This window comes from Benincasa hispida, chromosome 5 (assembly GCF_009727055.1).
Source record: "Benincasa hispida cultivar B227 chromosome 5, ASM972705v1, whole genome shotgun sequence".
NCBI classification, from domain to species: domain Eukaryota; kingdom Viridiplantae; phylum Streptophyta; class Magnoliopsida; order Cucurbitales; family Cucurbitaceae; genus Benincasa; species Benincasa hispida.
In genome coordinates, this window is record NC_052353.1 from 20,992,869 (window position 1) to 21,008,750 (window position 15,882).

Genomic DNA, 15,882 nt, shown 5'->3' on the forward strand with positions numbered 1-15,882 from the left:
AGAACGACGTGCCTGTTAAGCTGCTCAGCCTGTCGCCGCAAAAATCGCCATTTGGGAATCCCACCACAACCCAAACCTATTAAATACGGCCTCCTCCTCATTTGGAAAACTCTTTACCTCACTTTGGGCAAACCAGAAAACCCTAAGCGTCTTTGCACCCAGACCTTTCTTTCTCCCAGCCAAAGCTTAAGTTTTTTACCAGAATTTTCCAGCTCGTAAATCCATGGCTGACCAGACCACCAAACCCAATTCACTTCACCTTCCCACCCCTGACCAAGTAGCCAGGCGAGAGCAGCATTCCTGGCTGCCAGTCGCAGGCTTTGCCGCCCCAAGCCACCACTGCTCCCCAGGATTCACGGGGAGAACCCAGAGGAAACCCTCTGGGCCATAGGGCCTTCTGTGTTCAAGAAAGGGAGGAAGCACTGAGAGCATGCCTATGAGAAGGATGGAGAATCAACCTCCGTATGGGAGGATAGGGGGAAAACGACATAGTTAATGGAATCAGCGCAACCCATACCAACACAAATAGTTGCGACCGATGAAGGAGAAGAAGCCGAGGGAACTCCCCTAATGCGGCGTCGTAAGGAGAATACGACGCAGGGGTCCACAATTGACCCTCAAAAAATAAATTTGGCATTGGAAGAGGAGGAGAGAAAAAGAAAAGAAGAGGAAGAGAAGTAAGTAAAGATGGAGCAGAGCAAGCTCATCATCGATGAAGAGAATAGAAGAAGAAGATTGGAGTTCGAAGAAATGCAAAGCAACAATGAGCTTGCCAGACTTGAAGGGATCCGGAAGCGCGAGGAGGAACAGTGTATGTTGCTGGCCTCTGAGGAATTCAAAGAGGAATTCGTGAGAGAAGAAAGAGAAGAAGAAGAAGAAGAGTGGAAGAAGGAAGAGGAGGAAAAATTGTTGTTGGAGGAGAGGAGGAAGAAGCGTAAAGCCAATAAGCAGCGCTTATATAAGAGTAAGGGCAAAGAACTCGTTGAGCGCGAGAAAAAAGAACAAGGCAAGGAGTGGGAAAGGAAGGAAAGAAAAGTAGCTTGCCTTGCACTGGCAAAAGGCAAGGCTATAGCAGAAAGCAGCGAACCCGCGGTGGCCAAGAAGCACTCATCAAAGAAAAAGGAAAACGATGATATGTTGATCGAGATGGGTTTCTTTCCTGTGCCGAATCCACTACCTGACCTCATCACGAGTGTAATTGTGGAACATGGGTGGGACAAATTCTGCCAGTGCCCATCCATCATAGTTCCTCAGGTAGTGCGAAGCTTTTACCGCGGGCAGCGACATGGAGATAAGGATGCAGTGACCTTTAAGGGAGAAGCAGTATCCTTCAACGCAAGGGACATCAACGAATCCTATCAGATGAAGGACAACCCTGATGCACTAGGGAATAAGATGATTGATGATCCCACAGAAGAGCAGATGGAGGATGCGTTGAGGATACTAACGCAACTGGGAACGAAGTGGTCGATCTGGCCCAAAGGCATCCGTACCTTAGAGTCCAAGTCCTTGCTACCAGAGGGGAGGCTCTGGGTTTACTTGGTTAAGAAGTGGCTGATCCCAACAACGCATGATAGAACTGTATCAAGGGATCGGGTCATGGCCACATATTGCCTGTCTCTTATACACATCTAGATGTGTATAAGAGACAGAGACATCGCAGGCACAACCATCCTTCACCTCCATGGCTGCTGAGTTAGCTGAAATGAGAACCCTCTTCTCTCAACAGCAAGAGCTTATCTCTCAACAGCACCACTTCTTCAATCAATGATTTGAGGTAGTAATGGAGCGCATTGATGAGATTCAACATAGTGCTGCGACTTCAAGGGAGGCACTCATCAACATGCAGCGGAGTATGCATAGGATCTTCCTGCACCAAAGGTAGATAGCGGAGGGTAATCAAGAATATTTTAATTTCCTCACCGCATATCTGCATGGTCCGATGGTGCCTCTGCATCTAAGGCAGCACTTATTGTTTGACGAAACTTCGTCTGCACCACCTCAACAGCCTCCGCCAGATCCCCCTGCTCCTCAACCTTAATATTTACACTTTCTTCCAATATGATTTTTTTTTTTTTTTTGCAGCCATTCTTTATTTTTATTCAATTCATTTATTCTTTGTAAGTTAATCAAATTCTTTGACTCTTGTACAAGCAATAGGATAATTTTTGTAATGCGTTCAATTATACTTATTTGTACACTTTGTTAATGTTCAATACAATTAGAGTACATGATTCACTCTATTTTCTGCCTGTGCCTTTTTCTTTATATTCATTTGTTAATTTTTGTAATGTTCTTAATCTTTTGTTTTTACGATCTTCATTGCGTTTCTATGATGTATTATATGTTTATACTTAGAAACATTTCCCATACTTAGTAATTTCTGACTAACACTTAGTTAATTCTTAGTTTGGCAGTACTTTACCTTTTATCTTTCAAAGTTCTACTCAAACCTTCTTTTTGAATTTTTCTTCTAAGTGTTTGTCTAATCTCTCCAAACAACGCAATGAGGACCTTGCTCACCTTTAAATTTGGGGGTGGGTAAGGTTTGAGCAAATAAGATCAAGAATATGCAGTATTTAAGAAAAGAAAATGCGTTGATTTTCAATAAAAAAAAATTATGCAAAACTCCAATGTCAATGCAAGGGAAAACCTCAAAACTGTCCCAACCTGATAAGAGTTTAATTGTGAAAGGAGCTTGCTCCTAGTTGGATGTTCGTATGACACCCGTAGGAGCAAGCCAAAATGAAGGTGGGTTTCCAAGAACAACACAGTATGAAAAAAAGAAAAAAAATAATATAATGCAAGAGACAATTCCTCTAAATGTCATGAGTTAAATATGAAATTGGCACACAACCGTAGTTGGATGTCCGCATGACACCTGTGGGGATAAGCCAAAATGAAGAGTGTAACCATGATCAACAGTCTCTAAGTGAATAAATGGCACAAAGTTTTGCTCACCGCATTTAGATACATCAAGTTGTTTTGACAAAGAAGAGATAAACATTCTATTTTGAAAACTAGAAAAGCATCTTTGAGCATAATTGTGTCATATAGAAGAATAAAGTAGGGCTTGCTAAGAATTAGCAAGGATAGAAGGAAAGTGCAATGTCAAGAAATGTGCCTAAGTGTAACATTCGGAGCAACAATCGTCGCAAAAATAGAGGATAGGAATTGAGCATGATTGTCTTAGTAGAAGATATGCTTAAGGACAAACATATATCTAAATTCGGGGGTGTGATAATATGTAGAAATACAAATTATTTATGCCACCTTATCTAGATATTGTGGCCAAAAGTTAGTAAATATGCGCTGATTGTATGAAGATTAGCTTAGGATTACAACAATTATAAATGATCGCAATTACACCCACTAACGCCATAAAGATGGAAGACAAGCCGAGTTTTACTCTGTTTTGCAGGAAACCAAGTCACTGCTTGTGCTCAAGGCTCACGAGAAACTGATCAACGCATCTCTGTCACATTGCGCCCGTCAATCAATAATGAAGAGACGATCACCGCAATGATGGCACAATGCTGTTGTCGATCCATAGCTAACTTTCAACTGCATACAGTAATAAAAACAACACCGCATGCAAATCCACGATCGAAAGATGCAACTGAGCAATACAAAAGCGGAGGATTGAAGCAGTGTACAACTAATGGTTGTGCAGAATTGACGGTCTGATTGCATAACAGAAGGAATAATATCCCTCCATCTTCCAAATTACCATAACCATCAGTGGAGACCACAAGGCCGGAGTCAAAGACCTGCACCTATAAATACCCCATAGATTTCAGGGAAAACTTATGCTTCTTGATACGGGCCTAAGTGCTGCTAAACTGTTGAGAGAAAAGGCTGAGCTGAGTGCTGAAGTGAAGAAATCTGGGAAGAAGACGAGATAAGGCCAAAAGGTGAATCTAAAATCTAATCTGCCGAATACCCGATCGAAAGCTCTGTGCATAGATCTCTACTACTGGTAGAGCAAGCCTGAGAGAAAAGCTCTCCCTACCATCAAATCCATCCTATCCGGCAAGCAGATCTTCATCGAATCAGTGCCAAGATATTGGCATTTGTTTGTATCTATTCTATCTCTTTCATCATTGTATTTCACTTTCTCTTTATCTTTTCATTCACACACCATGTATCAAACGCTTAATAGATATATTAAATGTTTTGATAGCTTTCATATACCATTCTCTGTCTATTTTCGTTCTCCATTAATCATTTTCTCCATGATGTCCTTTTAATTCCCTGATAGTTAATATGAATCAAACAAGTACTTAATCTGTGTTAAAGGTGTAAAATGCGTTTAACGAAGGCATGCTAGACGGCATCTTCACCTGTGAGAGCAGAAGTGGAGATGCCATTCTGATCTATCGATAGAGGGTTAGAAGAATGTGTTAACTAAAGTGAGTAGTACTTCCAAACATGGAAGCAACCTTGCGTTCATTATGTTATTCTCTGTTTCACCACAAACATGTGGGAGCGTGGCCAATCACTGAAAGGTGTATGCCAAGAAAAGAGCGGAACAGTATTTCTAGCTTCAATGCAATTGAGAACTTGCGCTGTTTATATTATTTATCTTTCTCTTTCTATTCTGTTCATAAGACTTGCCGCCGCATTCCACGTCTTTGCATAACTTTCACAACCAGCCTTAACCCCAGCATCTTGTAACATGAAGCCTGTATCTTGTATCATCTAGCTTAGGTTTGTTTTATTTTATTTTATTATCGCATTTTTACTGCTTTACTTTATTTTATCGCAATTTATATACCTGTACAAACTCATTTTTAAAGATTGAAAACCTGGTCGCATATATCATGAACATATAACAATAACCTAAAACAGTCCCTGAGTTTGACCTCGGATCACACCGAGAAACTTGTGGTGGAATTACACTTGGTTCCATCATAAGGAAACTTTTGACAACGCATGGAATACTACGTGAACATCTATATTTAACGCATATCTAGCAGTAGTATCGCATTATTTTGAGCATAGAACATCATCAATCATACCTATCAACGTTTTCAAACAAATACTTATTCCTAAGTCTCTACTCTTGTCCTATGCGATGATGCAAAATGCATAAAAGCAAGGTGACCGCACTCAATTGTATCCTATCTCTAGGATGCATGCGATGGGTTAATAGCAAACAATGCTTATTCCTAAGCTTCTATCTCTTGTACTATTGGTTTTAATCTGACTCTCCCGAGCCTAGATTCTGACCTGTCCTTCCCAAGCCTAGATCCTGCCCTTAGACTACCCTCCCGAGTATCCCTAATGGGCGAATGAAGCATACATACTACGAGACAATCGCATGAACTTGGTTGACATAAGGTTGTTACTATCCCTAGTGAACAACGCATACATTGCTTAATGCGTCCAACCACTTACCCTCCCGGGCAATTGATTGTTGTAACTTTACTCATAGACAAGCAATGCATTAGCCTATAGACAGGTGTTGCAGAAGCTTCACACTAAGAAAATAAGGTTACTCACACACTCGCGCAATGCACACCTCTCGGTGGGTTGCTACATGCTTCATATTCCTAATCCACATGACTAAGTATGCAATACCCAAGCACTCCCAGTAAGTGTTGCAATGAAAGTAAAGATGCTAAGCAAAGAAGATGGAGATGAAGTTGAAGGAAACAAAGAAGTGTATTGAAAACAAGTTGTATTAATTCCTTAATTCCAAAATGTCGTACAATACAATATGAGAAAAGAAAGGAAAAGGAAGTGACTGGCTGGAAGCAAAGATTTGCTCCCAGCGGATATGCATCAAGGTTGCCGGTGGTGCCATGGATGAGCGAAGGAGCTGACTCTCTCGAGATCTAGCTCCAGTTGAAGGCTCCAGTCGCCACTCGGAATGGATGAAGGAGGTGAATAACTCTCAGCGTCTTCTCACGAATTTTGTCTGGATCACAGGGATCCGCCCTAGGCGAACCTCAGGCGAAAACCTAGGATAACCTGAATTTCTGCTCACGACTTCTATTTATAGAGCTTGGATCGCTGAAAACATTAATTGGACTGCTCTGAGTCTGACGTTCGGCGCATTAGTCCTTTCTGAACCTCTGCCACCAACAGCGTGGCAGGTGAAATGTCAGCATCAGCTTTGGATTTTCTCGAGGTAGATGCGTTGATGCGTTCATTCCACCTACCTTTCATTGATCCCATTAGTTTGCATTGTTGCATAGCTGCAATCATTCAATGGCCGTATTCGCTTAATACCACAATCGCTTGACGAGCGCAACTCCTATGCGATGGACGCATACGGCTGATTAGCGCAACATCCATGCGTTGATCAATGCGTTTGCCTTTGCGATGGAGTGTTTCTCCACATGCAGTGGTTTGATTTCCGTGTTTTCAATCATTTCCTGCATTGGCTACAAAAATAGAATATTGAACGCATGATTATCTGTTGTGTATGAGTTGTATGTTGGTATCAGAGTTATTTTCCACTAGAGTTATTAGGCAGTAAGTGTCAACAAAAAGGTTGATAACTACTGCAGTCATGTCCTCTCCTAGGCTCAGAGAGTAGTCTGAGATGGGGTGTGACAATTATGAACAACCTATGAAGGGTCGATGATAACTTGTAGAAATACAAGTTATTTATACTATTTTATTTAGATATTGCGGCTAAAAGAAAGAAAAGTTGCGTCGATAGTACAGAAATTGGCTAAGAAATGCGAAAATTATAAAATGTCGTCAATACACCACTAACACCATTGCGATGGTGGAATAGAGTGTTTCAATTACTGTTTTGCAGGAAATCAGTCACCGTATGTGTTCATGGCTCAAAGATAAAGTGAACAACGCATCTATGTCGCATTGTGCCCATAATTCAGGAATGAAGAGATGATCAACACAATGACGGTGCATGCAACAATTGATCAAGAGCTTTGCGATCAACGCAATTCCAATCGCATGTGGTAATCAAAATCAATTCCACATGCGGCGATCGATCGAAGATGTAAAGAGCAACGCAATTGCGAAGGATTCTGACACGTGTACAGCTTTCAATTGTGCATTTCTGATGGGTTGATTGCGTAACAGAAGGAATATTCACTCCGCTATTTTAGGAACTACTATAACCATATAGTGGGGACCACAATTGCAAAGAGTCAAGCCTCGCCAATAAATAGCTTCTACAAATTCACTGAAAAATATACTTGAATACATAGAAACGTGTATATACTGATCTGAGAGAGAGACTGGTTGTAAGCGATTTCCAGAGTAGATCCGGGATAATCAAGAGAAAAGGCTGAGAGGTGAGTCTCCGGGCAAAGAATCCTTCCAATCCCCACCGTTGATGCTCTGTACGAAGGTCATTTCTACCAGAAGAGCAAGTCTGAGAGGGAAGCTCTCCTCTCCATTACTTCCACACGCCGACAAGCATAATCTTCGTTCAGATCTATGTCAAGACGTTGACACTCTTTCTGTATTTGTTTCTGATCTAATTTTCATCACTTGTATTCGTCTTTTTTACTCTATCATTCACACCATATATCAGATGCTTAATCTTAGTATTAATTGTTATGATCATCACCATTATCATCTCTCTGTCTATTTCCATTCATCCATAATCCATTTTCCTCATGATGTTTTCCTAATTCCCTGGGTAATTAGCAAGAATTAATCAAGTAAATTAATTTATGTTAAGGAAATAATTAAGTTTAGCTAAAGCATGCTCGACGGAATCTTCACCTGTGAGGGCAGAAGTGAAGATGTTATTCCGCCTATCGAGAGAGGGTTGGAAGAATGCGTTAACTAAAACGAGAAGTACTTCCAGAGATGGAAGCAACCTTGCATTCATCACGTTCATCCCTGTTTCGCCATAGAGATATGGGAATGTGACCGATCACCGAGAGGTGTACGCCAAGGGAAAGCGGAACCTTAGTTGCCTCTTTAATGCAATTAACAAACTTGCGTTGTTTTTACTATATACTCTTTCTCTTTCTGATTCATCCATAAACACTTGCCATCGCATACCACGATCCTTTGTATAACTTCACAGTCAGTCTCGACCTCAGTATCGTGTATCATGTATCTTATATCTTGCATCATCTTAGTTTAGGATTTTACTTTTTAACGCAATTTTATTATATCAACGAAACTTTATTTTATTGCACTTTAAATTCCTATATAAATAACCATTCTTTATTAATTGTAAAAACCGGTTGCATATATTACAAAAGTAACGCATTAACGAAAACAATCCCTATGTTCGACCTCGAATTATTCTGAGAAATTTGCGTTGGAATTACACTTGGTTTCAGCGCAAGGAAACTTGTGACACACATTACTCTATCGCATATTACAAGCATATCATTAATAATGCATATTTAGAAGTAGTGTGCATAAGCAATAATACAGCATGACATTCCATTTTTTTTACCGTGTCAAGTTTATGGTGTCGTTGCCGGGGATTGGTAACGGTTAATGTTGAACACTTTTATGGTATTTTGCAGGACAGATCTCTTTGTACTGTCTGTTTAACGCGAAGAACAGGCTGATGGTTTATAAGTATTGGAACTGATCCAGAATTCGAAGCTGATCAAGAGATCAAGTTTATTTTTCGGGCAGAAACACATCATAACTAAATTAAGCACTGGAATTTCAAGACCTATGGTTGCGGAGAATGCAAGTTTTGAGATAAGGCCGGTCGTGCTTCAAATGATCCAAAATGCGGGACAATTCGGATACAAGGAGAAGACCTGCATGCTCATTTGACCAGCTTCGTAGAAATGTGCAACGCATTATCCATACCTGGTGTGACTCCCGAAGAAATTAGATTGTATGTCTTCCCGTACACACTGCGGGATGAGGCAAGGAGGTGAACAATGTCCTTGATGACATTGCACAAGCAGAATTGACCACTTGCGGGTATGCTATTCCGGTAACTCTGAAAAAAACTCTTTCAATCAGCATCCCTATACCTATGTTTAAATGTTTTTTTTTACAACTTTCATTTACTGATTTTTAAATTGTGTTATTTACTGCTTATTAGAATTAGCCTTTACTGCTTTACGTGTTTACTTCCAATTTAATTGTGTATTTCCATATCATGTTTAATTTCTTTACTTTTATGCATTAGTAGCGCTGTTCTTAAAATTTCTGTGAATGACTGAGTAAAACGGTGAACACCACAAATTCTTCTCGACTTGCGTTATCAATGAATCAAAAAGGAAAAATAAAAATTGGTATGCATTGTGATGATGAGTGCATCTTGTGATAACACGATACACTTTGCATCCATCATACTCAAATGCATTGCGTTGAGGGGTGTGTTGCACTCGTATGTATTTTTCGCCCATCCTTAGCGAAAACACACTTTGTTGAAGTAGTGTTGCGCCAGTAGAAACACCGTGCACCCATCCTCCAGAAATGTATTGAGTTGGGGGGTGTGTTGCGATGATACATGCGTTGTTGCCCGTCCTCTACAAATATGCATTTGCGTTAATGGAAGCGTGGTGTTAATTTTTAATCGTGCACCCGTTTGAAAAGCAAAAGATAATTTCATTCATTATTTTTTTCTATGTAGATAAGCTAATTACTTGATTCTTTGTACATGCTAAAATTTTGTATTGCGTTATTTGTAATTCTTTGTATACTTGGTTAATTTTTAATACAACTGAGTAACAATTCTTTCTGTATGCGTTAGCCTCTTATTTATCATCCTTTGTCAATTATTGTGATGTTCTTTATCTTCTATCTTGTGTTATTATTTGCGCTGCCATGATGAATTATATGCATACCCTTAATAACATTTCCTACACTTTGTATTTTCTGACTAACACTTAGATAATTTGTAGCAATAGTACTGCTTTACCTTTTATCCTTCAAAATTCTACTCAAACCTTCTTTTCAAAATTTTGTCTAAGTTTTTGTCTATTCTGTCCAAAACAATGCAATGAGGACCTTGCGCATCTTTAAATTTAGGGGTGGGGAAGGTCTGAGCAAATGCGATCAAGTGGATTCCGTCATTAAGAAAATGCATTCACCATTAAAAAAATAATAAATAAATAAATAAAGCATAAGTAGTTGGTCACAAGCTGTAGCAACGCCTATCTATAGTCTAACGCAATGCTTGTCTATGAGTAAAGTCAGCAACAACCAACTGCCCGAGAGGGTAAGTGGTTGGTCTCATTAAGAAATGTAAGCTATTGTTCACTAGAGATAGGAATAATCTTGCATTAGCCAAGTTTGTGTGGTTACCTTGCCTTATGTATGCGCCCATCACACCTTTAAAGCTACTCGAGAGAAAGTCTAAAGAAATAACCTAAGACTCGAGAGAGCTAGGTTAGAATCGATGCTCGAGAGGGCTAGATTAGGTTTGCATAAGCAAGAATGGAGACTTAGGAATAAGCTCTGTTTGCTATTATACAGCATATGCACCCTACGGAGAGGACAATGGGTGCGTCCAGGAAGTAGAATATGGTGGTTGTATACGGTCATCTCGACCCTTATGCATACACATCGCATACGTCCTAGATTTAGGCTTTTAGTGTGTGTAGCATGATCGCATGGCTTGCGTCGACTAAGGTTGCCCTTGCGATCACTCTTAAAGGTTGCAATGAAGACATCTCCACATTTTATCTATTTTTCCATCCATTTACTTCCTGTCAATAGTTGTCGTGTCTCTACCTCTCATTCATATTCTCATTGTGTTGTCTGTTAGTTAGAAGTAGGAGTAGTGTTAGCTTAACAACCCCTCCATCATTCTTTTATTCAATTGCCGCATGCACATTACTGAATACATCTAGCTACAAGTCCCTGAGTTCGACCTCAGATCACCCGAGAAACTTGCGTTCACATTATAATTTGCGTGAGCACAAGAAAACTTGGGACAGGAACGCACGGTCATCGCATACATTTGTTAACGCATGGTCATTCCAATGCATGACCACCGACGCATGATAATCAATGCATACCTTAAAAACATGCATCGCACATTGCGTCCATGGAACTTTAGTTATCAAGTCCTTGACGATTTGGTAATCTAAATTTCCGTCATCATCCCCCTACTAGCTCAAAAACGGATTAAACCTTAGATTAGAGTGATGAGTTTAATTTGAAATGTTTAAATTCGAATTAAGAGAATTGGTAATTATATATGATATAATTACACGTTTAATTATCGAATTAAACAAAATTGGATAATTGGATAATATTTAAATTTGATTTAAATATTAAAATTACATAAATAGGGATTCATGTTGAGAATTGGTGTTTTATTAATTTAATATTTAATATTAAATTAAATAAATTAATGAAATAGTTTAATTAATTAGAATTAATTTTATTAAAATTAAATATTGGAATTAATTTTGGTTAACATCAATTTTACAATTTTTTTCCAAATTTTTGAAATTTGATTTCAAAATAAATTTAAATTTAAATTTGAAATATTGATTTCATATTTTGAATTAATTTTATAAAATAAAATTGAAAAATTCTGAAAAATAATCTACGCAAAATATACCTCCTACTAAAGTTGTTTGGTGTCAATTAGCTGTGCATTCGATTGCACAATCAGGCTGAATAAAATTCAACTCATTCAGCTGAAATTGAATGGCCATGCAAACAGATTTTCCTGGTTTTTCATAGTTGAAGAAGGGTTCTTCAAACTTTAAGAACAACCAGCTCTCCTCACCAAAATTTTCCTCATTTTCAGCTCATTTTGATTCCCATAAATCAATCTAAGGTCCAAGAGAATAGTAGGAAAGATCAAGTGGTGGTCTACAACATGCTTGGATTGAAGATTGAGGCTGAATTCGTATTTGAAGAGAGTTCTTCAAAGGTATGTTGCTGAAATCCTATTACCTGTTCTTGACCATGCTATCTTAATTGCTAAAATTGATGAATTAGAGTGCTTAATAGTCTTGATTTCTTCTGTTAATCGCATGCTTACTACAACACAGACTTCATTCTAGACTTCAAACCTTTATGGAACTTCTTTTTGGAAGTGGAAACAGTTGCCTCTCCCTTCCGCTTCTTAACTTTCAACAAGGAGTGATAAGTTTGTAGCTCATTAAGAAGGGTGGTCAGGTTGTAATCTAGCTTGTTCATAACAATGTTACTGTGTAACTAGAGGAAACTCTCAAGTAGAGTCTCCAAGATGAAGCTAACCTTACTAGTTTCGTCGATTATAGACCCATTCATCTCAGCCACGTTAAAGTGGACCTTCATGTTCAGAACATGTTCTCGAACAAATGCCCCATATTTCATACGAGCATTAAAGATGTATTTAAAAGCGTCATGTCGGAGTTGAGTGGACAGTTCTCCAAACATCTCCCTTAATAAATCCATGATCTGTCGCGCAGTGACCATGGTTTCATGCTTCTTGGCAAAAACTTCAAACAAGCTTGCTAATATGTACGCTGGGGCCTTTTCATTCACCTTGACCCATCTTTCATATGCATACAAAACATTTCTAGATACTCCAGCAGTGGGCTGTTGAGGACATTCCTCAACAAGGACGAACCTCAGGTCATCGATAAATAGCATAGTGTTTATAGTGTTCTTCCAACTAGTATCATCGATAAATAGCACAGTGTTTATAGTGTTCTTCCAACTAGTATCATTGATAAATAGCACAGTGTTTATAGTGTTCTTCCAACTAGTATAGTTATCATCGTTTAGTTTGTCAACACTTAGCAAATTCAATGTAGCGCTAGTCATTTTGCGAATTGTTGAAACATACAAATTATTATATTAGTTATTAGGGCATTACTCATGAAAACCCAATCAATTTAGCGAAATTCTAATGTATCCAATGTGATATCTATTTTGCAATGATGCTTCAATTAAAGCCACTGTAGGGTGATCAGTTATCCCTTCATTGAATTGAGACAATCTCATCTAATCATTACAACAAAATAACCTTTATTCCTATAACGATTATTCACCATTGTTCGGTCCAGAAATCATTAACTTGCATAACAATTTCTTGTAAGTGTAACCCTTCATTTTAGACTCTAGAGTTCTACCCCAATGAGACAACCGTCGAGAAAAACATATTTGGGCAAAAATTAAAGAAGTCCTATCCATTTCTAGAGTTAGTGTAAAATTTCAAGCAAAATTCCATCTATAGAAGGACACAAGCAAAGGTGCCTCAAGGCAGAGGATGAAACATACACCGAACCAATGAAGGAGATCGTGGGATGTGTTGACAGACGTCCCTCTCCCACTTGCTATAAACACTCTCTCCATTTTCCTCGTTATTGACATATGTGAACACCATCCATAGGGGAACACAAGTAAAGGTGGCTTGAGGCCGAGCATAGTGATGACCTTTGTGTGTCCAAGTGACTCTTGGAGTTTTAAGGATTGCAACTTTTCATGATGAGCTAGAAATTTAGCTTGGAAGCAAGCATTTAATCCTTCTTTTATTTTAGCTTTAGCTCTTTCCATTAGTCCTTGTGGCATAATGATTGCCCATGATTGGGCTAACTTGGAAAGTTCTCCCATGGTTGTCAGCATAAGGTTCATTTGAGCTAGTTAATCTTATGGAGCTTCATTTCTCTCTTTATTTGTGCTTGTTAAGCCTCATTTTCCTCTTAGTTGGTCAGCTCCTTATCACTCTCCCACTTCCTATAAACACTCTCTCCATTCACCTTGTTATTGACCTATGCAAACACCATCTGTAGGGGGACACCAGCAAAGATGCCTGATGTGCAATGGTTACACACATGCAAACGTGATCAAGTTATAATATATTAAAATTGCTTAACAGGCTTAGTATCATCCTTAGGGATCAAGCAAACAGTTTTCACTTAACTATTTAGAATCGTATCAATTTTAGCTAGGAAATTGGCAAGTCAAATTGAGTGATGTTTTGAGTAAATAGCAGTAAAAAAAGACAACCAAATGTAGTTTTAGAATTAAGAGTGTTCTTGTCACACCCCGCCCTGGGCCCATGCTCCTGGGCCCGCAGTGAGGCGTGATATAATCTATTAATGATTTAGCTCAACTACTAGTTTCTTTCAGTATGTTCGCAGTGGAAAATATTACATGCTTTTATTTAGAAACTAGTTTACAAATTCGAATTATAAAATACACATGGAAACCCTATCCCGGTGATCAATATTATTTCAAGTGTTTCTCAACTTGTGGCAGACCTTAACCAATACCGCAACCTGGACTCGTCAACTACCTGCAAGGTAAACATAGAGACAAACCATGAGCTTTTACAAAGCTCAGTGACTCGTAACACAAATATAAATCTTCCACAACAAACATGAGGTTTCCAAGTGAACCTCTAGCAAAGCATGAAGCTTTCACGAATACACCTAAACACATGGTAGATGCTCAACATATAATATCACAACAATAATACCAGCCGATTAGAACCTGTCTCTTATACACATCTAGATGTGTATAAGAGACAGATCTGCACATAGCTCCTCCTATCATGGGCTCAAAAACTAGGCCCGTCAGCCCTCTGACCATCCCACTTCAAGGATTCTCTATCCCACAGGCTCAGGCACTAGACTCCACGGCTCCCTGACCATCCTATAAGGATTTACTCTAGGCTCAGGTTCTAGGTCCTTAGACCCACTGACCATCCCAATCATCATACATAACCTACAACATATTAATTTACAATATGCTCAAAATAATAAAGGAAGAATTAACCACTCACAGTGAAGTTATGGAGAACTTTCCACACAGTTCACCTGGTTTCCCTGATTCTACCGTTGGATCCTATTCAGTTTTGAAGCTTAGATTACTACCACTTCCTGGCCTTATCTCAAGACAATTCCTTCTTAAACAATGTGTGAAAATATCTTATTACAATACCTTAAAGTTTTGCCATCAAATTCCTTGGCGAAAGCTCTAAGTATCAAATTTACTCTTCCTGGCCCGGCTGCCTTCTTTTTGGTGAGCACCTCACGGTTTTCCTTAATTTCGACAGCCTTAGAATTAGCATTATGCTGAGGTAGCCCACACACAAAAACTAGACTTAATTTAAAAACTTTTGGTTCAAGAATCACCTGATTTGCACGAGTGATTTGGGAGAAGTAGTTTGAAGTTGGCCTTTCGCAGCTGTCCAGACAGTTTGGCTCCTCCGCGTCCTTACTAGTATCTCCGCCCCACACTTAATTTTTCTCTCTTTTTATTTTTCCTCTCTTTATGCTCTTTGAGAAATGACTTGGTTTTTAGGTTGGAGTGAGGCATCCCTCCTTTTATAGGCGTCCAAAAGCCTTCCAAGATCGACACCTACTTCTCCATGTGTTGTTCTTAAGGATTGCCAACCTACAGCCCCTTCCACCTCTTGCTTGAGGTGTCTACCAATGCAAGGTTTGAGCAGTGCAAGTTCTGGATGTCTCTCTTCTACAATGCCAACGCATTAGACTAAACTTGCATGTCTCTTCAAGCCTCCACCTCAATTCCTTAACTCTGAAGGTTTCTTCTCAACGAGACACATGTTAGGATGACATCTTCCTTATGAGCTCAGCCTTCTTATGCGTTTGTTCCCTTCACTATGCATTCACTGGGGTGATTCTTAATGCATACAACTAGCCTAAGGTACCAACGCATAGAAATCCTTAGTCTCCCATAATTTCCAACATAGCACCATTACAACCATCGCAAGAGCTAACACCATACGTCCAATCCTAGTCTAACGCATGACCTATGTCCAATGCATCCCAAGTGCAAGCCATCACCAACCTCCAATGCATAGCAAGGTCGCACAACTCCAACACATGGCTTAGCATCATCGCATGGTTCACATGGGTCATATGGCATGGGTGCTTGGTCGGCAGCTTGGCATCGACGCACTGCTCAACAGTGCTTATTCGTCCACTCAACGCATGGGCGCTACCATCGACGCTCGCTTGCTCGGCCGCTCGACACATGGGTGCTCCC